At 48.5% G+C, this 25,371-nt stretch overlaps 1 long non-coding RNA gene across 2 annotated transcripts; it reads right to left on the reverse strand.

Annotated features, from left to right (window-relative positions):
- Positions 1-248: 248 nt before the first annotated feature.
- On the reverse strand, positions 249-18,681 carry LOC103679032. 2 transcript variants are annotated; one of them, XR_572809.2, is made up of 3 exons: positions 18,568-18,681; positions 1,414-1,531; positions 249-930 (listed from the first exon to the last, which is right to left on the reverse strand). It is a non-coding gene; the product is annotated as an uncharacterized LOC103679032 (long non-coding RNA). The 2 variants fall into 2 exon arrangements; XR_005838023.1 differs by lacking the exon at positions 18,568-18,681 and adding an exon at positions 10,288-10,425.
- Between the last annotated feature and the right edge of the window lie 6,690 nt (positions 18,682-25,371).

The following is a 25,371-nucleotide window of genomic DNA, read 5'->3' on the forward strand; positions in this document are numbered from 1 at the left end:
GGGCGACCTTGCCAGGTTCATTCCTTAGCTCGGCAGATCCCACCTGCTCAACCCTTCACCCCTCATTTTTCTTCAGGTCAGTCCCCTAGCATTTCAAATTCAGGTTCAGGGGCTGACATGGGAGAACTAGGCCTTCAAGAAGCAGCAAGTGGGGTGGGGTAAGGGGAAACTAGAACACAAACCTTATGTGGATATTCTAGAGGTGTGGGGCAAACAGAAGGATGAATATTTATTGAGCACTTACTATGCGCCAAGAACCACATTATCTCATTTAATTCACATAAAGATTCCGTGAGGTCCAATGTTTATGCGTGGGGAAAATGAGATGCACAGAGGTTATGTAACTGATCTGAGGTCACGTCGCTGGAGAGTGGTGCTTTCAGGGTCTTGAGCCCAGTCGGGCTGGCTCCAGCGCTCACCCGTGTCCTTGTTCATGGTGTTTAGAAGCAGCTCACAGGAGTTCAAAGTGGTCCTGTTGGGGCTGCCTGCGGCAGGAATTCCAGATGGATCGAAAGCAGCTGCCCCAGTCAGCTGTGAGTTCATTTCACCAGGGAGGGGGGAGGCCGAGAGGTAGGGGACGGGAGCCACCTCTGTCCCTTTGAGGCTGGAGTACTTAAGCCTGTGGGTCCTCAGTCCCAAGCATCAGGACGGAGACAAGCTGGAGAGGGAACCGTCGAGGCCAGGTCCAGGAGTCAAGAAAGAATAGGTTAGGTGAGGAATAGGGGCTGCCTGGTGCTGGTGGTCACCGAGCACCAAGCCAGCCGTCATGGCAACAGCACTGAGCACCCACCCCAGGACGGACCCATCGCTGACGTCATTCCTGCCTCAGCCCGGAAGCATCTGACGCCTTCCCTGAGGGGCCGGGAGTCAGCCTTGGGCTGGGGCCCGCCCACAGCTGCCTGGTCCGAGAAAGTGAGCCACCGCAAAACGCTGTAGAAGACAAGCAGCCACATGCATTAGGCACCTACTGTGTGCCAGGCCCTGCACTAGACATTCTACATCCGGCACTGCTGTCCATTTTTCTCTTCCCAACTTCTCCATGAGGTCTAGAGAACTCTCTCTACCTTATAGAGGCAGCGAGAGCCGGAGGGGGGTCAGTGGCTTGCCTGGAGCCCCACGGCTTCTACACGGCAAACCGGATTCAGGTTGCCGAGCCCCAGCCCTCACCCTCTCACTGTCAGCCTCTTTGGGCTGGAGGTGGCACACCCTCCCTGGGACACCACTTTGGTCACATTCCTGTCCACGTGCAGAAGTCAGCCTGCTCAGCTCAGGGACCCCGTCGACAGCAACGGGCCTACAGGCCCCACGCTCTCACCACCCTGGCGTGAGGGAGGCCGGACAGGCACGTTCCCCTGTCTCACAGGTAGAGAACCTTAATTCAGGGAAATCAAAGAGTCAGCCGCCAACACCCACCTGACCCAGGCCACGGCAGGACAGACCCAGGCCTCTATCTCCAGTGTCCTTCCGTGACAGCTGACAACAGTCATCTCTTCTCCAAGAGTTTGGCTTCTGTTCTCTGGCCTTTTTCTCTCTAGAAGACAGAGAGAACAGGTCTATGTGTTGTTCGTTTCAATTGTTTATTGGACAAATGGAGAAACCGAGGCCCAGATAATTAAGGGATAGCCGGTTCAGAAAGAGCCAGCATGCTGTCTCTCTGTCAAATAAATGAATAAAATCTTTAAAAAAAAAGAAAGAAAGAAAGAAAGAAAGAGCCAGCATGAACACAGAAGCCTCACAACCCCAGAGCGGCCTCCTCCTGCTGACTGCCATGACCCAGCACTCTGCCCTCTCCACAGGGCTCTGTCTAGAAGTCTCTGTTGGCGCAGAGTAGCGGGAATTTGGCTGTGTGTCCACTCTAGTCAATGCTTGGTTTGTACACCCTCAGCTTTATCCCAGAGCCTCAGGCTTCTGAAAAGGGTGGGGTTGGGGGAATTCCAGGACCCTGACCTGGAAGGAATTCCAGGAGACTGGGCTGTCTCTTCCACTCCACCAGCCGCTGGAGAAGCTCCACGTGAGCCCAAGACTCGCCCAGATCCCACCGTGAGGATCCCCCCAGCCACCCCTCCATCCCTTCGCCTCCCTCTCCCCCTCACCCCCGTGAAGCCTGCGCGGGCGGGGCAGCTGGATTCCTCAACGTGGAAGTCATAGCCTATGTCTCCCTGCTAAATGGCATTTTCATAGGGTCACGGAATGCGAGAACTTGAAAGGATCTTATTGACGGTTAGGACCAACTCCCTCCTTTAATAGATGAGGAAGATGAAGGTGGGGTGAGTGGGCGGCTCACCCCGGGCGGCCGGCGAGTCAGCACAGGGTCTGGGCTAGAAGCTGACCGGCTCTCCTGGGCCCTGCTGCTCTGCCCGAGCTCCCTTCCCACTCCCCACTGAGAAGCCCTAGGGCCCTCATGGCAAGGAACCGCAGGAAGCCTGTGGTCAGATCAGGGCAAGAGTTGGGGACAAATCTGAATGCCATGGGGTGGGGGGGTGATGGGGGGGAAGGGCACAAGGTCACGTCAGAGGAAGAGCCAGGCAGGACCTGAGGGGTGATTGCCACACAGATTATCATTGTCCTCCAGGCCCAGGATTTCTGGATGTTCTGACTTTTTAAAAGAACATCTATAAAATACAATTTTTAATTTATTTTTTTAATTTTGATTTATTTATTTATTTTTAAGATTTTATTTTTTTATTTATTTGACAGAGAGAGAGAGACAGCCAGTGAGAGAGGGAACACAAGCAGGGGGAGTGGGAGAGGAAGAAGCAGGCTCATAGCAGAGGAGCCCGATGCAGGGCTCGATCCCAGGACCCTGGGATCACGCACTGAGCCGAAGGCAGACGCTAAACTGAGCCACCCAAGCGCCCCAAAATACAATTTTTTAATGTAAAATATTCCAACTTGTAAATATAGAAACAATTCGAGTTTAAAAATAAACCCCCCGAGACTAACTTGTGAGCGGCTATAGAACCCAACTCCATCCCCTTTCCATGGGTGAGGAATCCGAGACCCAGAGTAGTGGCCCGTCAGCGACCACACAGAGACCACCGTCCACGCGGCTGAGCCATTTGTGGGGAGTCCCCCATCCGGGCCACCGGTCCTGCCGCACCAATCACAAGGGAGCGTTTTCTGAGAACACACTGCACCTACCTGGACCCCGGCCCCGATTCCTCGGGCTTTCTGTGAGTGGCCCTGAAGGCCCTAACCCTTGGCCTTCTGTTAGGTTCCCCCCATGGTCCACATTCCTCAAATCTCTTTGAGTGTTTTTCCCTTGACATGTCCCTTTAAGAGTCCAAAGTGGGCCAGAACATTCTGAGACCCTGCCGGAGGCTGGGAAAGGCTGCAGACTCCCTTCCCTCTGCCAAGCCCTTCCCACATACCATTCCCCTTGCCTCTGGACATTCTGCCCTTCGCGGTCCAGCTCAAAACAGCACAGCTGACACTCCAGAAAAATCTCATAAAGCCGAATTAGGAGCATGTCAGCAAAAGGGGAAAATGAGATCATGGCCGCCCTGCCACCTTCCCTGGCTGGCTAGGCCTGCCAGCAGGCCGTCTGCCGCCACGCCCTCCCTGACCCCTCCTGCATGTGCCTGAGACAGGGGCCCGGGGCAGTGAGGTGAGGAGGTGACATTCAGGCTGGTAAAAACCACAGGAGAAAGTCAAGTGCTGAGATGAGCCCTGAAGAGAGTAAGGTTTGCTGAGCTGCAAGACGGGGTGGCCAAAGTAAACACCGGCTTATCCGAGAAAATGGGTCCGGAGCTTTTGCGAAGAAGAGATAGAATCAGTTTGGACAGAGGGCAGGGGAGAAGACATTCAGGTGGGGCACGTTGGGGCACAGTGCTTGCTCAGGGGCCCCAGCCACCCCAGCTCGTGGGCAAGGCCCCTGACCGATCCGCTCTTCGTCCTCATCCACAGAAGGGGCTGGGGCCAGATGGGCCCCACGTTTTCTGGCTCCTTGGACAGGAAATCTGTGCTCCCTTCTCCCAGCACCCAGCTTATGCCAAACATATGCACCTCTCGAATGAATGAGTGAGTGATACTAGACAAACACCAGCCCAAGGAGAAAACTATGGGAACTGATACCCAATTAAGATAATTCCATATTTTAAGTTTTTCAAGCATTTCCCCAACAGCATTTGTGTTGTCCCCATAACAGCCCTGGAGGCAGAGAGTACGGCGTTCATTAAGCCCGTCTGCCGACTAAGGAAAGGTGTGCACACTGGTACCCGAAAGGGTGCTCCTTGATGTGAGATTTAAACAAAACGATTAATAGAAAAGTAAGCTTTCATTTGACCCGAGGATTCTCCGAGTTGCATAGTGACCCACGGGATTTCTTGAAGTGGCAAAGCCCTGCTGGTCCCTCGCCTCCAGGCTGATTTAAAATACGGGACAATTGGAAAACCTTTTATTGATCAGAAACAGGCCTATTTATAACGCAAAACTCAGGTGTGGCGTTTGGGAACTCACTCCCGTGCTCACCAACGTCCCGTTACACTGTCTGGGGCCTCAGGATGAGACACCCGACGAGCCCTACCTGGTAGGCAAGGCGCTGTGCCTCCAGCCTCTCCAACAAGAGTTCTCCCCCAGCCGCCTCGTGTGAGCGCCCACAGACTCAGGACGCCTCCCCACCATCCCAGGCCAAGTTCGTGCCCATCTCCTGCTGCCCGGGACTGGCTCTCCCTATGGCAAAGAAAGCGGGTTCCCCTCAAGGAGGCTTTCTCCCCATGGCCTTTACTAATAGAACTAAAGGCTCTATTCCCCAAGCCCCCTTTGCTGGAGGCGCGGTGGCCTTGAGCCCATGTTCTACCAGCAGTGAGAGATGAGGGGCGGCAGTGTATGCATGGTCTGGATCGTGCCCAGCCTTAATGGGCGCGGCATTTCCTTAACCTCCACTTAGGCTGGCAGGTGCCAGAACATCTTGGACCATCTGATAAAAGTTACTGATGGATAATAGTAGGGGAACAAAATGGATGGATCCTGGGTCTCCAAAACCATGAAACTTGCATATTAGCCCTGAACTGCTTAAGCCATTACTACTGTTCCATGAGGGGGAATGAATTTCCCTTGGGTTTCAGCCATCGTTATTTTGGCCTTAATTACGGCAGCTGAACCCCTGCCCTCTGCATGGCGACTTCCAGCCATTCTGCAAAACTCACCCAAAGGTCATCACCCCAGGAAGTATGCCCTGATTATGCCAATGGTCTTTGGACCCACATTCCACAGTGCCCACCCCAGAAGGTATTATCAAGACCCAATTTTGATGCACCCAGTTCTATTTTCTTTAATGTCCTTCACTCCAGGGTAGAGCAAGGCAACATCAGGAAGGCAGGGAAAGACAATCTATATGATCTTTCCTTGTCATGCTTGGTTTGGTGTCTCCTCCGTGGGCATCATGCCTTCCAGACAGAGCCGTATGCCTCTGCAGGGCAGGGCCAGGTCACAGACCTCTGTCGCCACCATTCGTGGCATAGAACACATAACTGAGACTTGGGGGCTCGACTTGCCCATTACCAGAAGGAACGGATGGGGAAGGAGGGCTGGCCAGGGCTGGTGGGGTGTTGGCAGGGGACCGTCCCGGCGCCGCGCCTTTAAATACAACCTGATGTCAGAGAACTCTGTGACATGTAACCCAAGAAAAGGCGTGCTATAATCGGATTCTTCCGATGTGGAAAAATAAGGCAGGCTGACTCCCGCTGCCATGGAGAGGCGACAACTGTTTGACCTCGGGTGTGAGGAAGACTGACTGATTCTGTGCTGTCACAGGGAGAAACGCACACCTGTTCCAGCTGGAACCCAGTCAGCCCTGGCCAGCCACCCTCAGAGAGACCAGCTGGAGTTCTGGAAAAAAATGGATCATGCTAGCTCTTACACAATGAAGCTATCGAGCAGCTGCCCAAAATGGAAAAAACTGCCTCATTGAGGTAATGAGCTCCCAGACACTGGAGGCAATCAAGCCAGACAACGACTGGTGGGGATACTTTAAGGGGATTCCAACTTTAGGTTGGGGGAGGGAGGAGAGGACTCTGGGAGGCTTGAGGTTTTCTGATACTGTGATTTTTCAGGCTGCAGTGTAAGTCCCCTCTCCATTGGTTCCATCTTGACATTTCTGCCTAGGAGCTTACCATGGTGCCTCAGATTCCACCATTAGAACTTTAGTCGTTGGAAGTCTGGCATCACGATCTCCTGGGGATGTCAGTTAAATAAAGGGTTGCCACATAATGTTATAGGTATTGACTCTTCTTTGTCAATTCGTTCAGCAGACCCTTCTCCCAGATGGCTGGGGGTAGGGGTTCCTGGGGCGCTGGTCACCACAGTAGAGGTCTCTGACTGTCCAGAAGGCCGAGTGTGCCTGGGCGGGGAGGGGGCAGGAGAGCTGAGGGTACACGGGACTCTGAGAAAGTAGGTAAAGCGGCATGAAGGCACAATCCACACTGCGTTTGGCCAATCCACAGCTCAGCCCAGGGCCACCCTGCCTGGTCCCAAAGCCCAGCATCTGCATAGCACCTTCCCCTTCCCAAAGGGAGCACTGGACTAGGAGTCTGGAGACCTGGCCACTGGTCCTGGCTGGGCCACTCCCTGGCAGGGTGCCTTGATTATGTTGCCACACTGCCCTGCAGAGCTCAACTCCCTCCTCCATCAAACAAGAGGAGGCATGCGTTGTCTCCAAAGGGCCCTCCACAGGATGGGGTGTGGGGTCAGGACCAAGGGTGCTCCCAACCTAGTTATGAAACTCAACTCTGCCTCTCCCATTTTACTTGCAGCCTTGAGCAAATTACCTACGCTTCCTGAGCCTCAGTCTCCATCTCTGTGAAATGGGAATAGTAACACCTGCTTTGCAGAATTATTAAGATAATAAAATATAAGATGCCTTGCTTGCAAAGTGACAGGGTGGGAGCTAACAATGGAAATTGTTACTCATGTCATTATTAGTTAACACACCAGTGAGATATAGTAGGCTTGTCCATAAAGGGCAGGTGGGTCTGGCATTCAGACCCAGTTACCAGACTTGGTCATCTCCCCCCAAAAGCCAGTAGCCCTGCACTCCTGCTGGCTCGGATACCAGCCCTCTTTCTTCTCTCTGGCAGCCCTTTTCAGAAGAAGCCTTGGTTACAATGGGGTCTGTGTCCCAGGGCTGCAGGCGTGGGAGGCCTGGGGCCCTCTCCCAACATCCTGTTGCCTCACTGGGCATATTCCCAAAGTAGCCTCTACTGCTTGGGATCTCTGCCCCCTCAGGACTCAGGGGGGCCAGGCTGGGACCAGCCACAGAAGTTGCCACCCCCACCCACGCCCTTCCTCCTCTGCCCCTCTGCCCAGAGGGGGTCAGGCAACTGTAGGCTTGAAAGCCAGCTCAGCCACTCACTGCTGTGTGCCACAGGCTGGTGACTTCAGGTCTCTGAGCATCGGTTTCTTTATCTGTCAAGTGGGCATCATTAAGTAAATAGGTAGGTCAGCGCCTGGCACACCACGGGTCCTCAGTGGGGGAAGAAAGGTGACCGGCTCCCACTCACGGAGGACTTGTGACGTGCCAGACACAGACTTATCTATTTATCCACCCTGCTCTTCCTGTTATGACCATCGCCCCTCCCTTAGCTACACCAGCATGCATTTTCTAGAAACAAGGACGTTTTCTCATGCAACAACAAACTCAGGGAACTTAACAAGGATGTAAGGCCACTCTCTAGAATGCAGTCTATGTTCAAGTTTTCCAGTGGTCCCCATCATGTCCTGTAGAGCAATGTTTTGCTGGTCCAAAATCCAATCCAGGATCAGGCCTTGCTGTCACTGCCTGGTCTCCTTTGTCTGGAAGAGCACCTGTGCTTTTACAAGTCTTTCATGACCTTGACATTTGTGAGGGGTGCAGGCCAGTTATTTTGTAGAATGTCCCTCACGTTGGCCTTGTCTGATGATGTCTCCTCATAATTAGACCCAGGTCCTGCACTTTGGGCAGAAATATCGCAGAAGAGATGCCAAGTCCTTCCCAGGGTGACTTATCAGGACACGACATTGATCCCCGCCCCCGCCATGGGGACATTCGTGCTCACCGACTTTGGGTGAGGGTGACACTTTCTCCACAACGCAGGTGCCATTTTTCCTATTCTTTGGGGAATGTGATCTCATTTCGAGCCCAGGTTCTGGAATCAAACAGAGCTGGGTTGTACCCGGGCGTCCACATATACCAGCTATGTGGCCTCGATCAAATTAATTTCCCTGAACGTGTGAAACAAAGGTTGTACCGCTACCTGTCAGGGCCGTTTGCAGGAGCAGAGGAGACCACGTATGTGAAGCGTTGGGAACAGTTGGAGGCGGTGCCTGGTGGACATCCGTGATTGCTCTTCTAGGAGGAGCCTGAGGGAAGGAGCTCCCCGCAAACAGCAGCAGAAGAACCTGGCACTGTCCTGCTGCCCCAAGCTCAGAGGGGACAGGAACAGGTTTCTGCTGAAGGCAGATAGCCCAGGGAAAAGAAATGGACCAGTAAGGTGTGACTCCCAGTTGTGAGCCAAGTGTGGACTTTGGGGTCCAGCCAGTCTGGCTTTGTGTCCCATAATCTGTGTGAATTAGCTGTTTGTCCTTGGGCAAGTCCAATAACCTCTCTGAGTTTCCGTTTCTCCCTCTGTGAAATGAGGATAATACCACATCTCTCATAAAGTTGTAAGGATGGTTAGATTAATTATGTAAGGAGCACGGCCCAGTTTCCTCCATATGGTAAGTGCTCAGAAACAAAGTACTAGCACTGACCATCCAGCGTCCCAGTTCTAATGGGACTTCTTTAGAAATGCCTTCCCTGACCACATTCCCCTGAGGAGAGAATCAGCCTTTCCCAAAATGTTCTTGGCATCATGTCCTCTCACACTTAGCGGGACCATAAACTGGTACCACCTTCCTGCAGGACCTTTTGCCAAACAGGGATTTTGTTGGTCAGCGTTCTTAGTTGTCAACAACAACAGAAGCCACTCGGCTAGGTTACGCAGAAAGGGATTCATTAATGAGAAGAGATAGCTCCCAGAATCATCTGGAAGGGGAAGTAACACATCCTCGCCTGGGCTTCCAGGGATGTGTCCCAAAAGCACAAAGCGGAACTGGCTGCCATTGGAACTGCTGATTCTGCCATGATCAGAAAGGAATGGCCACCATAGCTTAGGGTTCCAGAACCATGCCCCTTGTGCCCTGATCTGTGCTGGCAGACATGCTCCGTGCCACTTCCCTGCCCCCGACGCAACTCAGCGTTGAATCATGCTCAGAGAAGTTCATCTCATTAGCAGAGCAAAATCACATCTAGAACGCATGCTGTAAAGGAATCTTGGGTTTTAGCTGTCCAATATCTAGACATACTAGAAGGAGGTGAAATATGTTTTGAACTAGCCAATCCACCAAATCAAGAACCGTAAAAATGTTCAACTCTTTGATCCAGCAATTGCTCTTCTAGGAATCCATCTGAAGGAAATAGAGATATGAGCAGTATTTTGTATAAAGCGGAAGGAAGGAGGGAAGGAAGGAAGGAAGGAAGGAAGGAAGGAAGGAAGGAAGGAAGGAAGGAAGGGAGGGAGGGAGGGAGGGAGGGAGGGAGGAAGGGAGGAAGAGGGTGAGAGGGAGGGACAGAGCGGGAAAAATCCATAAACAGGGGGTTGGTTAGATAAATTTTGGAACACTCATATGAAAGAAATTTTTGGCCAATAAATATGAGGTTTTTGAATAATTTTAGAATTTGCAATAACAAAGTGTTAAGGAGAAAAGACAAAACCCCAAACCATCTATACAGTACGATCCCAGTTTTATAAGAAGGGCACACACACATGCACATTATTGAAGGAAGTACCCGGAGGTGGATTGGAATCACATGGGATGTTCTATTTCCTTGCTTACACTTTTCTAGATCAGCTGTATACTCTACCAAGAACGTGTATCACTTCTAATGACTAGTAGAGATTGAAAGATGATACAAACAAAATGAGGTAGTCCTGACATGTGCACACCCACCCTTGCTTCATGCAGGGGAGTCTGCCCAGGCCGGGACTAGAGCTGGGTTGGAGGGGGGGAGCCGGAAAGAAGTGATCACAGTGGAAGACAGGACAAGGACCAAGTCTGGAGGGTGGGCAGAGGCCATCTCTGATTTATCTGGCATGTAAGTGGATGTCTATAAATATTTGTTCTGTACCATATGAAGAAATTGTCAAAGGGCTTGAAAGCAGCCAGTTCACAGGAAAAGGAATACAGACGACTTTGAAACAGATGAAAAGATATGCAGCCTTAATCATAATCAAAGAAATGCAAAATAAAACACGAGCTATTTTCACTCACCAGATTGGCAAAGATCACAACATTTGCTGAGAACACGGGGTGACTAGACTCTGGGTAGTGGGCTGTGCCCCGCCCTGACGGGGATGTGTAGCGGCACTCAGAGCGGAAAATGTGTGTGCCCTTTGATACGGCCACTCTGCTTCTAGGAATTCGTTCTCAGCACTGCGCATTGCTCGTATGCAAAAGAGGGGCGTACCAGGGTGTTTACAGCAGCGGTGCTTATCTTAGCAAAGATTGGAAGCCTCCTCTTCAGTAAGCATCTGACTAACCCATGGGGCATTCATGCGTCGGAATATTTGCTAAAAAGGCGTGGTCTCAAAAAAAAATGAAAGAATTTCAAAGATACATTTATAAGCACTCAAGTCAAGGTGAAGAGTAAAGTATATACTATCCATTTTTGTAAGGAAAAAAAAAACATGCACATATATCATTTAATATTATAGTATGTCTCTGGTGTCCCTGCAGAGAGAGATTGGGGTAATGAGGGTATGAACTAGAGGAAGTATTCGCTGCTTATACTTTTGTATGTTTGGCAGTTATTTATCATGTTCATGTTTCATGTTCATACCCATTTCAACATGTAACTTAAAAATAAATATTCTTTGAAGTAATGATTGGACCAGGAAGCCAGAGAGAGGCATTTCGGTGTGATGAGATGAGCCCTAGGGAGCTACGAATGGTTCTGGAGTAGGGCAGTGCAACATTTAAGTGGTACTGGGCAGGGAGTACCCGGAAGAATAGAAGGGAGCGGAGCTGGGAAGCTGGGAAGCTGGGCCAGCCTGAGGCATACAAGTCACCAGACAGGTGGGATGCATCCAGGGGACCTGGGGTGGGGAGGGGTGGGCAGAGAAGGGTTATTCCATACGGAGCCTCTTTCAACTCCTGTCCAGATGGAGCCTGCTCTCAGCCCACCCACCGCCTCTATACTCCTCTACCTGGCTTTCATATCTCAGCCCCCACCGCCGCCTCCCCCTCACACATGCACTATGTTCCCCTCTTCCCGGTAGCCCCCCAGAGAGAACCCTGTGAGATAGATTACAAATGGACCTCCTCCCCATCCTAGCTCCCAGTGAGGTTTTGATGAGCGTTATGTCCCAGGAAGATGGTGACGGGGGGACGGGAGGGTGGTGGGAGAGTGGGGCTGGAGGGAAAGGAAAAAACCTGTCCCACCTCACTACACTTTAATAGGTATGCTTGCTTTAATATTAAATCGTTTTAAATTATTTGCCATGGAGTAAAACAGATGCTCCTGGAGATGCCCTAAACAGGTCTATTTGTCCCATAGTCTAGGGTTTCTCACCCTTGGCACTATTGACATTTCAGGCTAGATAATTCTTTGTTGTGGGGATTGTGATGTGCATTGTAGGGTACTAACCAGCATCCCTGGCTTCTCCAAGCCAGATGCCAGTAGCACTCCCCCCCTCCAGTTGGGACAAACAAAAATGCCTCCAGACTTTGCCGAATGTCTCCTGGAGGGCAAAATGGCCCTAGTGAGAGCCACTGCTGGGGCTTCATGTGTTCTCTAGTACAGGACCATGCGCCATGGGTGGGGGGGAGCATGGGTGCCCCTCTGCTGGTCTTCACCCAAAGTCATAACGGGGAGTTTCTGGCATCGTGGGGAAGGCAGGCAGCTGCTGGCTTGGTGCCTTATAAATCATAGCACAGAGACAACCTCTACTTTTCCACTGGTCCCCCCGAGAACACTAACCTGGAACCCCAGCCTGAACCATTTGCAAAATTCTGAGACTCTCAACCTCCATATAACTAGATTCTTTTTGGTTCTTGGGTTTTTCACTCAGAACTACCAATAGCTCTGCTTCTTAGAGTCTTTTATTGTTAGGTCTACAAGGGCAATAAAAAGCCTCAAAGGGTTTCCGGGACATCAAATAGCTCCTTTTAAATTAAAAAGAAAGAAAGGGGAAGGGGAGACCTCCAACCTTTGTATTTTGTTACACACTGAATTAGACACATGTGGAATATGTTTCCTTCTGGCTGGGCACTATTTTAAGACATAAGGAGGTTGTCCTTAAAATATTTCCCGGCCTTTTATGGCTGCCTAGTGTTTTAGGGGAATTGGTCTGTGTGTTGCCAACTGTATGGGATATAGCCCCGGATTCTGGGGAAGTCAGTTGACCCACGAGGAGAAGGCCCAAGCAGCATGGCCCAGGACATCCCAGAGTATGGGCTTTGTACTATAGGCTGGAATGGTCAGGCAGAACTTTGAAAGAAAGCAAAGCCTAGATATTTTTCTAGTTCTCCACATTTTCTGAGCATGAGATGCACTTTCAGTCCCTGGCTCTTTGCTAAAGTTGTCCTCTCTGTCTGGAAAGCCGTGTCTCCTTTGTGTATTTACTATCCTCCTTACTCATCCAGGAATGCATCAACGTCTCCCCTTTCTCTTTCCCAATGAAATAATCAAACAAGTGAGCAAAAATATGTATAAATCTATGTATGTATGCATGGTGAAAAAAATATATATATTTCATTGCAGTGTGGCTTATGGTGATGAAAAAGTAGAAATAAGCGTAAGTGTATAGTAATAGGGGATTAGTTAAATGAATTACAATATAGTCATACAGTGAAAAATCACTCAGCTGTAAAAAATTGAAGACCTAAATGACTGTTGATTGATTAGATGAAAAGAAGTTAAAAACGGTATCTATGATCCTGTTTTTTTAAAAAAATATGTTATATTCTGGGAAGAGGTGGAGTCATAAGCACCAGAAATCTGTCTTCCCATTCAGACAACAATCGCAGAATCTGTATAATATAACTATTTTGGAACTTCGGCGGCCCCTGAAGGCTGGAAGTTCCAAGGAAGGCTTGGATGATAATTTGGGTCAATTTCCACTCTTAACTTAATAGAAGCTACCCTTGGCCCACGCCCAGCCCCATGGTAGGCAGCTGTGCATGTGTTCCAGGAGCACCTTGCACACAGCTTGTGGGAGTCAGATTGGGCGATAAGTACCCTGTCCTCAACCAAGCATCCTATAGCCCACAACACTGTCCTTCAAAAATGAGGAAGAAATTAAGACATTCCCAGATAAACGAAAGATCCAAATATCGGGAATCTGTGCTGTGATTGCTAATTGCTGCTTCTGATCACAGAGGTGGGCAACCATTGTCATTACATCTCCCCCCATTGTTGCAAACCCCTTCCCCTCCAGCTGAAGCAACTTCTAGGAGCCCAGCACATTTTTCTCCACCCTTTATTTCTCTTGCTCCCCTTTGGTAAAAACTAAGGACATTTGACTCCCAGACTTTAAAGACTAGGATGTTCAAAAGCAACTACATTTATGGGGGAAAGTGGAAAGTCACTGAGCATACCTAGGGAAAGGCTTGGAAAAGACCTGAGAAAACCTTAAGTTTGTACCTCAGACTTATCATCAGTACAGAGATAGCCTACCAGTCAAAACAAAAACAAACAAACAAACAAAAATGGTAAATCTGGGGCAGGGGAGGGGGGCAGGGATCTGATTTTCAGAGTTACCACATTATTATATTTAAATGTCCAGTTTTCAACAACAAAAATTCACAAAACATACAAAGAAACAGGGAAGTATGGCTCATTGAAAGGCAAAAAAAAAATAAGCCAACAGAAACTATCACTGAGAAAGACCAGATAGTGGACCTCCCAGACAAAGGCTTTAAAACAACTGTCTTAAAGATGCTCAAAAAACCAAAGTAAGACAGGGAGAAAGTGAAGAAAACTGTATGAACAAAATGGAAATATCAATAAAGAGAAAACCTAAAAAGAAGCCAAAAAGAAATTCTAGAGCTAAAAAGTACATTAACTGATATGCACATTTCCCTAGAAGGGTTCAAAGGCATATTTGGGCAGGTAGAAGAATCAATGAATTTAAAGATAGGGCAATTGAAATTATTGAGTCTATGTAACAGGAATTAAAAATACTGAAGAAAATTTAACAGATCCTAAGGTCCTTTATCAAGCATACTAACATATGCAGTGTGGGAATCCCAGAAAGAGAAGAGAGAAAAAAGGCGGCAGAAATATTTGAAGAAAAAACAGCCTGAAACTTCCTAAGTTTGATGAAAGACATGAATAGTAACATCTAAGAAGCTCAACAAACTCCAAGTAAGATGAATTCAGAGACCCACACAAATATATATTGTAATAAAAGTATTGAAAAACAAAGACAAAGAGAGACTCCTGAAAGCAGTGAGAGAAGTAACAGCTCATACATAGAGGATCCTTAATTAGATTATCAGCATAGTTCTTATCAGAGACTTTGGAGGCCAGAGGCAGTGGGCTGATGACCTAGTCAAAGTACTAAAAGGGAAAAAAAAACCCTGTCAACCAAGAACCCTATACCTAGCCAAACTGTCCTTCAAAAGTGAGGGAGAAATTAAGACCTTCTCATGCTTAGATACACAAAAGTTGAGGGAGTTTGTTTCTACTAGATCTGCCCTGCAAGAAATGGTCGAGGGAGTCCAGCAGGCTGAAATGAAAGGGCACTAGATAATGATCCTAAACTGTGTGAAGGAATAAAGATCTCAGTCAAGATAAACACATTAACAATTATAAAAGCAGCCATTATTGTAACAACAGTTTGTAACACCACTTTTGGTATTCTACATGATTTAAGAGACTGGAACATTTTGTAAAAATTATTATTATTATTTTTTAAGATTTTATTTATTTATTCGACAGAGAGAGAGACAGCCAGCAAGAGAGGGAACACAAGCAGGGGGAGTGGGAGAGGAAGAAGCAGGCTCCCAGTGGAGGAGCCCGATGTGGGGCTCAAACCCAGAATGCTGGGATCACACCCTGAGCCGAAGGCAGATGCTTAACCACTGTGCTACCCAGGCGCCCCTGTAAAAATTATTAATCTAAAAGCAAACACTATTGTAACTTTGGTTCATAACTCCATATTATGTTTAAAGACCAATGCACTCAAGGAACAACTATCACTTTACGATTTTGGATACACAATGTATAAACGTGTAATTTTGTGATCTCAATAACTGAAAGGAGTAGCAGTGGAGTTATAAAGAAGCAGACTTTTGGTATGTTACAAGTTAATCTTGTATCAATTCAGATTAGAATATTACAACTTTAGGATGTTAATGTAATCCCTATGGTAGTCATAAAGAAAATAAGTATAGCATTTACACAAAAGGAAATGAGAAGATAATTAAAACATTTCACTAAAAAAAAGTAAATAAACAGAAGACAATAATGCAGGAAATGTGGAACAAAAAGCTATGAAGTATATAGAAAACAAAAAACAAAATGACAGAAACCTTCTTATTAATAATACCACTAAATGTAAATGGATTAAATTTGCCAATGAAAATACAGGGATTGACAGAATGAATTTTAAAAAAACATGATCTAACAGTATACTGTCTACAAGAGACTTACTTTATGTCCAAAGACACAAACAGTGAAAAGTGAAAGGATGGAAAAATATATTCCATGCAAACAGAAACCAAAAGAGAGTAGGGTGACTATCTTAATAAAAGTTTCAATATATCAAGAAGATACAACAATTAGAAACATTTATGTACCTAGTAACAGGCCATTAAAATATATAAAGCAAAAATTGACAAAATTGAAGAAAAAATAGACAGTTCTACAATAATAATTGGAGACAATACTCCATTCTCATAATGGTTAGAACAACCAGACATAAGTAAGGAAACAGAGGATGTGAACAACACAATAAACCAACTAGTTCTAACAGACACATACAGAACACTCTATTCAGTGACAATACATGTTCTCACATGCACATGAAGCATTTTCCAGGATAGACCATACTTTAGACCAAAAATTATTTCTTGATATATTTATAAAGATAAATATCCTCACACTGGGATGGAGTTAAAAGTTAATAACAGAAGGAAAACTGGAAAATTCACAAACTTGCAGAAATTAAATAATGCACTTTTATACAACCAATGTATCAAAGAAGAAATCACAAGGAAAATTAGAAAAGATTTAGAGGCACATGGAATTGGAAACACAATGTACCAAAATGTCAGAAACAGCAGGAGCAGTGCTAAGGAAGAAATTTATATCTATAAACACTTATATTAAAAAAAAACAATGGGCACCTGGGTGGCTCAGTCAGTTAAGTGTCTGCCTTCAGCTCAGGTCATGGTCCCAGGGTCCTGAGATTGAGCCCCACATCAGGGAGCCTGCTTCCCCCTCTCACCATCTTCTGCTCTCTTGCTCTCTCAAATAAATAATGAAAATCTTTTTAAAAATAAAATAAAAATAAAAAAATAAGAAAGCTATCAAATCAACAACCTAATTTACAACTAAAGGAACTAGGAAAAGAACTAAACCCAAAGCTAGTAGAAGGAAAGAAATAAAAAAGACCAGAGCAGAGACCAACAAAATCAGGAAGAGAGAAAAAGGAGAGAAAAATCAACAAAAACAAAAGCTGATTCTTCAAAAAGATAAAAAAATTGACAAAAATTTAAATAGACTAAGAAAAAAAGACAGAAGATTCAAATTACTAAAACCAGAAATTAAAGTGGGAACATCATACCGAATTCTATAGAAATAAAAAGGATTCCTGGCCAGTACTCTGAGCAATTATACACAAATAAATCTAGATGAAATAAATTCCCAGAAGCACACAATCTACCAAGTCTGAATCACAAAGAAATAGAAAAATCTGAATAGACCTATAACTATTAAAGGAATTAAATTAAGCTAAGAGGGAATCTAGATGCCCCTAGACCTGGGCCACGCTGGCTGGTCCCTGGATGCCAGACCACGAAACAGAGGCTTGGACCTCTGCCCATCTGCACCCTGTCAGTGGCAGAGCTCCACCAAGCAGGAGGTACCGTCAACACCTATCCTCTCCAATCCCAGGATCCCACCCCTCTTCCCCAGCCCAAGTGTTGTTACCCTGCCTGCTCACAGAATCAGCAGCTCCCTCATGGGTGCAAAATGAAGTGAAGCCATACATTTCCCCCTCCCAAACCCTGGAGTTCCCTGTTATGAAGGGATGTTAGTAAAGGTAAGCATGACCCTCTCCAGGTGCATCTTTTCAAAGGCATATTCCCATGGGGAGGGAAAGCATGTTAATGCCCATGGATCACAGTGTAAATAATCAGAGCTGTTGGTTCTGCTCCCTGCTCTGTCTGCAGGATCCTGAGCAGGTGGGAGCCCTGGCACATCAAGCCAGCTAGCAGAAGGAGCATGGCTGGAGAAGGACAAAGTGCGCCAGCTCTGCCCAGGAGCTCACCTCCTGGGTAATTACAGAATCCTAGACTAATAGCTTGGAAGGGCTCTTGCATCCAACTCCATCACTGGACAGATAGGGAAAATGAGGCTCACAGAGGCAAAAGGAGATAGCACGACTCTTGGTGGCAGGATTGGGACTAGAACAAGATGTATTGCTCCCGGTATAGGGTTTTGCTCTTTTCGTGAGAATTCTAGAATTCTGAGGTCAGAGAGGGTAAGGAATTTATTCAGTCACTGAGATAGTAAGTTGAGATTATGGGATTTGAAACCAGGTCTGCGAGACTCAGAAAACCACGGTTGTTCCATTAACTCGTCATGGGCTGTGTGTGTGTGTGTGTGTGTGTGTGTGTGTGTGTAGGGAGAGGGAGACAAGGTGACGGGGGCAGTACTGAAGAGCTGATTGTCCACTTCTCAGCCTCATCTTTTAGCTTAGCCCCACTTTCACTGACCATCCTCGCAGACCAGGGAGGACCTTCCCTGGTCCTCCTTCCCTGTACTTCCCTTCACAGTGCTTCCCGCCGTGATTCAGTTCCCCATGGCATTATCTGTTCAATACTTCTCTCCCTCAATACACGATGGCCTCATGCTGTAGGATTGTGTCTGTCTCAGTCACCACCATGTCCTCCTGGACCCAGCACAGGACCTGCACAGTCTGTGCTCAGAGTATTTGTTGAACAACTAGATGAATGGGTGGATGGTTGGATGGATGGATGGATGGATGGATGGATGGATGGATGGTCGGATGGTTGAATGGATGGACGGACAGACGGACGGATGGATGGATGTGTGGATGCCTGGATGGATAGCTGGAAGCCTGGGGGAGATGGACAGAGGAGTTTCAGCTGGCTGGAGACCTGAGATGTGAGGTGACTCAGGGCCCCAGGCTGGAGCTCTTGGCTGAGAATTGCAGCAGACCAGGACCATATCTCTGTTCCCAAACCTCGCCTGTGTGGTGAGTCACCCAATTTCTGAAAACCACTTGCTGCTTTCCACAACGAGGCTGCCCAGAGGGGCCCCGAAGCCTCAAAGACTGTGAGGAAAACGCTCACACTCACCATTCCCGCCGGCCGCTTATCAGGGCCATTTCTTTGATGTGCTCTCTGTGAGTCAGAGCTGCTGTTTGTCTCAGCGATGTTCCTGTGTCAGCAGCACGCTGACATTTTTAAAAGAAAAAAAAATCGGAAGTGGCAGACTCTGTCTTTGGGCTAAGACAGCAGACAGCCCTTTGATTGGATTAGAAACCAAACTGGGGGGGACAGGGGGCAAGGACGTCCAAGCGAAAATGGTGGGACCCTGTCATATCCACTCCCCACGTGGCTGTGACTTACATTACTGGCTGATGATAACGTGCGTTTTGCAACGTTCTGCTGCCACGGAAAGGGAGAAAGCCGTGCGGTCCAGCTCAGCGACTTTCTTCCTAGCTGACCTCAGAGAAGTTGTGACTCTCGGTTTGTGCCTCAGTAGAACTGGGGAGGCTGGTTTTGAGGGTTTTGAACAGCACAGAAGCGAAGGGTCATAAGCCCGCTGTGAAGTGCACGATGGGGTGCAACTGCGCGGAATGGTCGGTACCCCCACCCTCTGCGTTCTCTGCATCATTGCCAACAGCAGCGTTACATGGCGATTTCACTTCCCACGCAGACGCGTGTTATCTTCCCACCTGGACCGTGAGCCCCCATGCTGAGGGAGCCCCCCTTCTACACCTAGCACAAGGTGGGGTACACAGTTGGTATCCTGTGACTCTTACTTTTATTTTGTTTTGCTTTATTTTACTTTAGCTATGCTTTTTAAAAAATTTTTATTTTAATTCCGATCAGTTCACATATAGTGTTGTATTCGTTTCGGGTGTCCCATAGGGTGATTCAACACTTCCACACATGACCTGGTGTCCGTCATGACAAGGGCACTCCTTAATCTCTCATCCAGCCTTCAAGGGAGTCCTGAGAAAGGGGGTGGGGGAGCCCAGGTGTATTAGCCACCCATTCTACAGTCAAGCAAAGTGAGGCCCAGCGAGGCCAAGGGTGTCACTCCCTCCGAGCTAGAGCAGTGAGTCATTGAGAAAGCCCAGCCCGTGAAGCAGGCTCTGACTCTTGGCCCCTGGCTCTTTTCAGGAGGACACTCATTCCACTGAAAGAGAATTTCCCACCATCAATTAAGAGAGAGATTTTATAAGTATTACTCAATTTATTCCTCATGCTGTCCTTGAAATGACCTATCCTCACTCCCCCCCCCCTTCATACACGAAGACACTGAGGCTCTAGGAGGCGAAGTGACCCGCCTAAGGTCAGAGGGAGGAGGCGGCGCCAGGCTCTCATTTCCCAATACCTGCTGAGCCCATTCTACGCATGTGGGCTGAGCCCGGACTGGGGTGTGAATCTCTCCCCCTGCTCTCTGGTTCCCCCATTCACAGGAAGCTTGGGTCAACCACATCCTGCCACGTCCTTGCAGACAAGATAATGATCCCCACCACCACCATTCTCTGTCCCACCACAGCCCAGCCCAGCCCGGCCCAGAGAAGGCAGACGGACTTCCTCTCCTCTGCTGGCAACCGCTGAATGTCAGAGCTGGGTGAGGCTCATTCTGTGCTCCTTGGAGTGTCCTCCTTCAGAACCCTCTGGGGCGCTTGTTCATGGCCCACAATCCCCAAGCCATCCCTGCAATCCGAGACAATGGCTCCAAAGCAGGGACCTAGGAATCCGCATTTCTTAGCAAGCACACTTAGTCATTCGATGAGTGTTCAAGTTTGGGAAACCGCTGGTCCAACCCTCTCATTTTAAGAGAGGCAAACTGATTCCCAGAGAGGAGAAGTGACTTCACCTCCCACCTTGTTGAATCTGTTGAAAGAGACCGCTGGACGCTCTTGGGTTCATCCCTGCCGTCGGGCAAGCAGCTTGGGACCCACCAGACCCAGCTCCACGTGAGCAAAGGCAAAGATGCTTTGCGGGGAGCGGAAAAGACATCGGGAGACACTCCAGAAGAACTCCCTACAATGAGGGCTGAGGTTGCCTTCTTAGAGTGATCTGGAACCGGCCTTCAGTCCAAGAGTATTAACACTTGAGCCCAGAAGTAGGCAAACAGCCGCCTGCAGGTCGAAATCTGGCCCGCCGCCTGTTTTTGTAAAGTTTTATTGGAAAGTAGCTATCTCCATTTGTTTGTGTGTTGTTTATGGCTGCTTTTGAGCTATAGTGGCGGAACAGAGCCTAAAATATTTACCATCTGGCCATTTACAGAAAAAGTTTGCCAGCCCCTGCATTAGCCCATCAATCAACCAGCAAAGCTTCCATCCTGAGGGCGTTCCAGAAGGTCTCCAGTTCTCCCACGCCTGTACCCCAGCACCTGGCAGCACCATGCTTGGCACATTGCAGGTAGTAAAAAGAAATTGTTGAATGAATGAACCCTCACGATAGGCTATCTTAATTCTCCTTATACAAATGAGAAAACCACAGCCTGTTAGAAGACTTACGTATATAGTCCAAGATCTCTGAGTTAGAAAGTGCCAGAATTAGAATTTATCTCAATCCACGGTATGTTATTTTCCTATAAACTCGAGGACGGGATCTGGTAGAATCTTGACAGAGATCTGCATAAATGGGGTCAATGGTAGATCTTTTGCAACAAGGGCTGGATCGTGGTGTTGGGAGGGGTGGTAATGCCCTGGGAAAGAACAAAGGATCCTCTGACCTTGTCCTGCTGGGAAAATTGATACTTTGAGATTATATTAAGCTAATTTACCTACAGTGTGAGCCTCCATCTAGACCTGCTTTCTTTTTAACTGAATGTAAGTAAGGGAACTTTTTCACCTGTAGGCGAAGGAGGGCTCGTCAAGGAGCACAGCAAAGGGAGATGAAATGAGTCAAGCATGCTTACCAGAATACGATTCAAAACGAGCCAGGCTCTGGACTCAGGGGTGTTGAGTCACGGGGGCATTCACAGAAAGCCCGTACAGCCACTTAGCCGTGGGGCCGTGGTGGACGTGTCCACCCCCGGGAGAGCCTGGTACATGACCATGACGCCTCTCCCAGCTCTGAGGCTCTCACGCCAACTATGTGGCTTGAGTCAGCCCTGACACCCTCCCTTTCCAGTTCCCAAAGAGGTGGGACAGCTACAGGACAGGCCCTCTGGAACCCGATGCGATCCAGCTTGATCAGGGTCATCAAACAGCCACAGAAAGTGGGGAATCATTTGTGTTAGCTGATTGGGATTCTTTATCCTTCCCAAATAACCCCTACCCACAAAGCATCATTGACAATGTCTAGTCTCTGTCTCTTTAAAGAGAACTGAGGACATAAAGCAGAGTGCCAAAGACTCAACTTTCACAGGTTTTCCCCCTCTAACCTTCGCTATTACGTCACTTACATTCGATTCCCCAGAGTGTTGTTCAGTTACTGTATACGTTGGTTCTCTCCAAAGCACTCCAGTTAGCTTGCAAAGAAACAACTCTATTTTCTGCACTCATATTTCATTGCATTATGGAATAATGGTTGCATTATTTCATTAGAGAAATACGTACAGCTTGAGAACAAACACAAATAACACTTGATAAGCACACACAGCTCTGCTGACGGGAACAGACGAGCCCAGGACAATCAGAGAGTACCTGCTAGCTTCAAGGGTTTGATGTGTCCCGGGCATGGGGACGGGGCTTGCTGAGGGCCAGGGACAGTCTCCAGCAATCCGGAGTGTTGGTTCATTGAAGATTGTTGATGAGGGCTCTGCTGTTTCAGCACAGGGCTCAGCTGCAGCCCTCTGTCATGGGCAGGGCACTGGCCTGCGTGAGCCCCGAGACCCTCCGAGGCAAGCAGAGAAGACTTTCACATAAGGAAAGTGAGGATTGGGGACATAGAGTGACTTTCTCAAGGATGAATGCCAAGGAATGAACTTCTCTGTGTCTATGCTGCTGGAGCACAGAGGGGACACGTGGAAGAGAAATCCATTGTTTATGGGACCGAAGTGAGAGAGCTGGGCCCCAGAGGATGTGCTCGGAGACCCCGAGTTCCTCCAGCTCACTTACAAAGGCCGAGGGAAGCAAGCTCCACGCCTGACTCGGGTACCAAAGATGGGGCCTAGTGCTTCTCACCTGCTCAGAGCCTCGTGCTTTGTGATTCTTATTCCTTTCACCCCTTTCCCCTGGGCGGAAAGAAAGGCTAAATCCTCCGTCTCCTTAGGAGACGTTAGACCCTTCTGCAACGTGGCTTGGGAAGGAGCAACCGAGGGCACAAGGATGAGGCTGAAGCCCTTCAGAGGGAAGGCCCCCGAAGGCCCCTACTCTGTGTCACCTTCACTTCGACCCCATCTCTTACTTCCAACTCCAAGACTTCCCACACGGACGCAAAACATCCTGGCCTGACTCCCCGCGAGCTCTAGGGGAAACCCTAAACCTCAGAGTGAAATGAAGGGGCTGATTTGCCCGAGGAAATGAGAGACAAACAAGCCTGGGGTGAACCGCCCGGCCGGGGCTGTTTCTCTGGATTAGTCACAGGGTTACCCACTAGCGAAGGGCCCTCCCCTCCCTGGCTCCCCCTTCAGCCCCAGTGAATCTGGAAGGCTGGCCTGATTACAAGCATGGCCAGATGAACAGGAGGTGAAGCGGGGGAATAGGGTGGCGGGGGGGCATTCGCCAAAGAAACCACAGCGACCTTCCGCCTGGGTGGGGCTTCTCTTCACCTGCCGCTAAACTGCTCTAAACTGCCCGTCAGCACCCCTGCTTCCTGCCCCTGCTACCAGGAGATCTTCACAAGTTCACTGGGAGGAGAGACGAGGTGAGGACCCCCCGGGGAGGGCCCCCCCCCCAGCCCCATCTTCGCTCTCAGCGAAGGCGGCAATGTTCCTGTGGCTTATTTCGCAGCAAATACTTATTAAAGCCTGTTTTCTGCCAGGTACATGGTAACATCAAAAAACCACTCGATAGGGGCGCCTGGGTGGCACAGTGGTTGGGCGTCTGCCTTTGGCTCAGGGCGTGATCCCCGCGTGATGGGATCGAGCCCCACATCAGGCTCTTCTGCTATGAGCCTGCTTCTTCCTCTCCCACTCCCCCTGCTTGTGTTCCCTCTCTCTCTGGCTGTCTCTATCTCTGTCGAATAAATAAATAAAATCTTTAAAAAAAACCACTCGATAGCACACTCACCTCACTGAGGGCGGGGGCTTCTGTCTATGGGGTTCGTTGCTGCATTTTTCCAGGCCTGGCATGCCAGTAAGTATAGGCACTCAGCAAGGCTATGTGAATGCATGGATGATACAAGGAGAGGCAGATGTCATACTGAGTGCAAGAATTAAACCTACCCTGGGCCAGGAGAATGCACCACAGGATTCCAAATCACCTTTGGGTCCTGGGAAGGCTTCTTGGCAGAAATGATGACCCGACTGAGATCCAAGGGGTAAGTAGGAAGCAGCTAAAGGAAAAAGGGATGGTGTCGGGAAGAGCAGGGCAGGCAGTGGGAACAGCATGGTTGACGGTCTTGAGGCGGGAGGGAGCACAGCTCATAAGGGGCTGCCTGGAGCAGGTGTCTGGAGTGGAAGGATGGTTCGCAGGGGCAGGCTGGTTCAAGGTGACTCTGAAGAGGACAGCTGAGCAAGCCTCGTGGGCTGAGGAGGAAGCTGGAGGGATGAGGCATCCCTAAGTCGTGGTCAGCAGGGAGTGTTTGGGTGTACAACGAGGAGCTGGCAGATTCCCCTCAGCTGTGGCTGAAGTTTAAACTGATGTGTTTCAATCTACTACGGGTTCACCTTTGCGCCATTACGTAACGTATTTCCTTGAACAAATACCAATATTGCATTACTACGTGTCGGATGCCACTCGAAGTGTTTCAGAAACAGTCACTCGTTTACTCCTTATGATGACCTGGTGACATCGGTGCTGTGATGATCCTATTTGAAAGATGAGGCACCCGGGATGGTGCGTTCAAGTGAAGACAACATATAGCAGCACCAGAGTCTCCCTCGGTTGCTATGGGGCAAGGAAGGCTCCGGAAGTTTCCGTTGCCCTGTGAAGGGTGTGAGAGGAGGCTGGCCCAGGCGCTGCGGTGGGGTGGCTCAGGAAAGTAGATGGGGCTTGACCGAGAGCACGTCAGCTGTCAGGGGACCCGCAGTGCCAGCCACGGTAAGGTGGGGCCCTGACGGCAGGAAAAGACGCAGCGCTATGTCTGGGCCACAGTTACCACCCTGGCATCTCTCCACATAATTTTAGGGATCCCTTCACTTTCTCCACCATGGGATTATCTGCTTTCACATTCGCCTCTTTTGTGGTTGACCTCCTCATTTTAGCAGAACGCTCCCTCTTGTAGTACCTTGATCAGGAAAAATGGAAGGCAAATTTGGGAGAAATTCGTGTTTTTAAAAATGTCTTTAGAGGGGCACCTGGGTGGCTCAGTCAGTTAAGCATCCTTTGATTTCAGCTCAGGTCATGATCACAGGGTCATGGAATTAAGCCCTGAGGGCGCCGGGCTCCACACTCAGTGGGGAGTCTGCTTGAAATTCTCTCTCTCCTTCTGCCCCTCCTCCACAAATAAATAAATAAAATCTTTTTTTAAAAATGTCTTTAGAGCCTCTGCTGGATTATTATTTGGCTGGATACAAATCACTTTTTTCAGAATTTTGAAAACATTGCTTCTTTGCTTCTAGTTTTCAGTGTTGCTACTGAAAAGCCCACACTTGACTAATAGTTTGGCTGGGTATAGAATTCTAGGGTGTAAATCTGCTTCCAGAGCTATGGTTGAGAAATCCAGTGCCATCCTGTAAACTGATCCCTTGCTCATGTCTTGTTTTTGTTTTTGTTTTTGTTTTTCATTTTTCATTTCTGGAAGCTTTCAATATCTTCCCTTTATCCATGGTATTATGAAATTTCACAATAATGTGCCTTGATGTGG

The sequence above is a fragment of the Ursus maritimus genome, unplaced genomic scaffold, assembly GCF_017311325.1.
Source record: "Ursus maritimus isolate PB19 unplaced genomic scaffold, ASM1731132v1 scaffold_27, whole genome shotgun sequence".
Classification (NCBI taxonomy): Eukaryota; Metazoa; Chordata; class Mammalia; order Carnivora; family Ursidae; genus Ursus; species Ursus maritimus.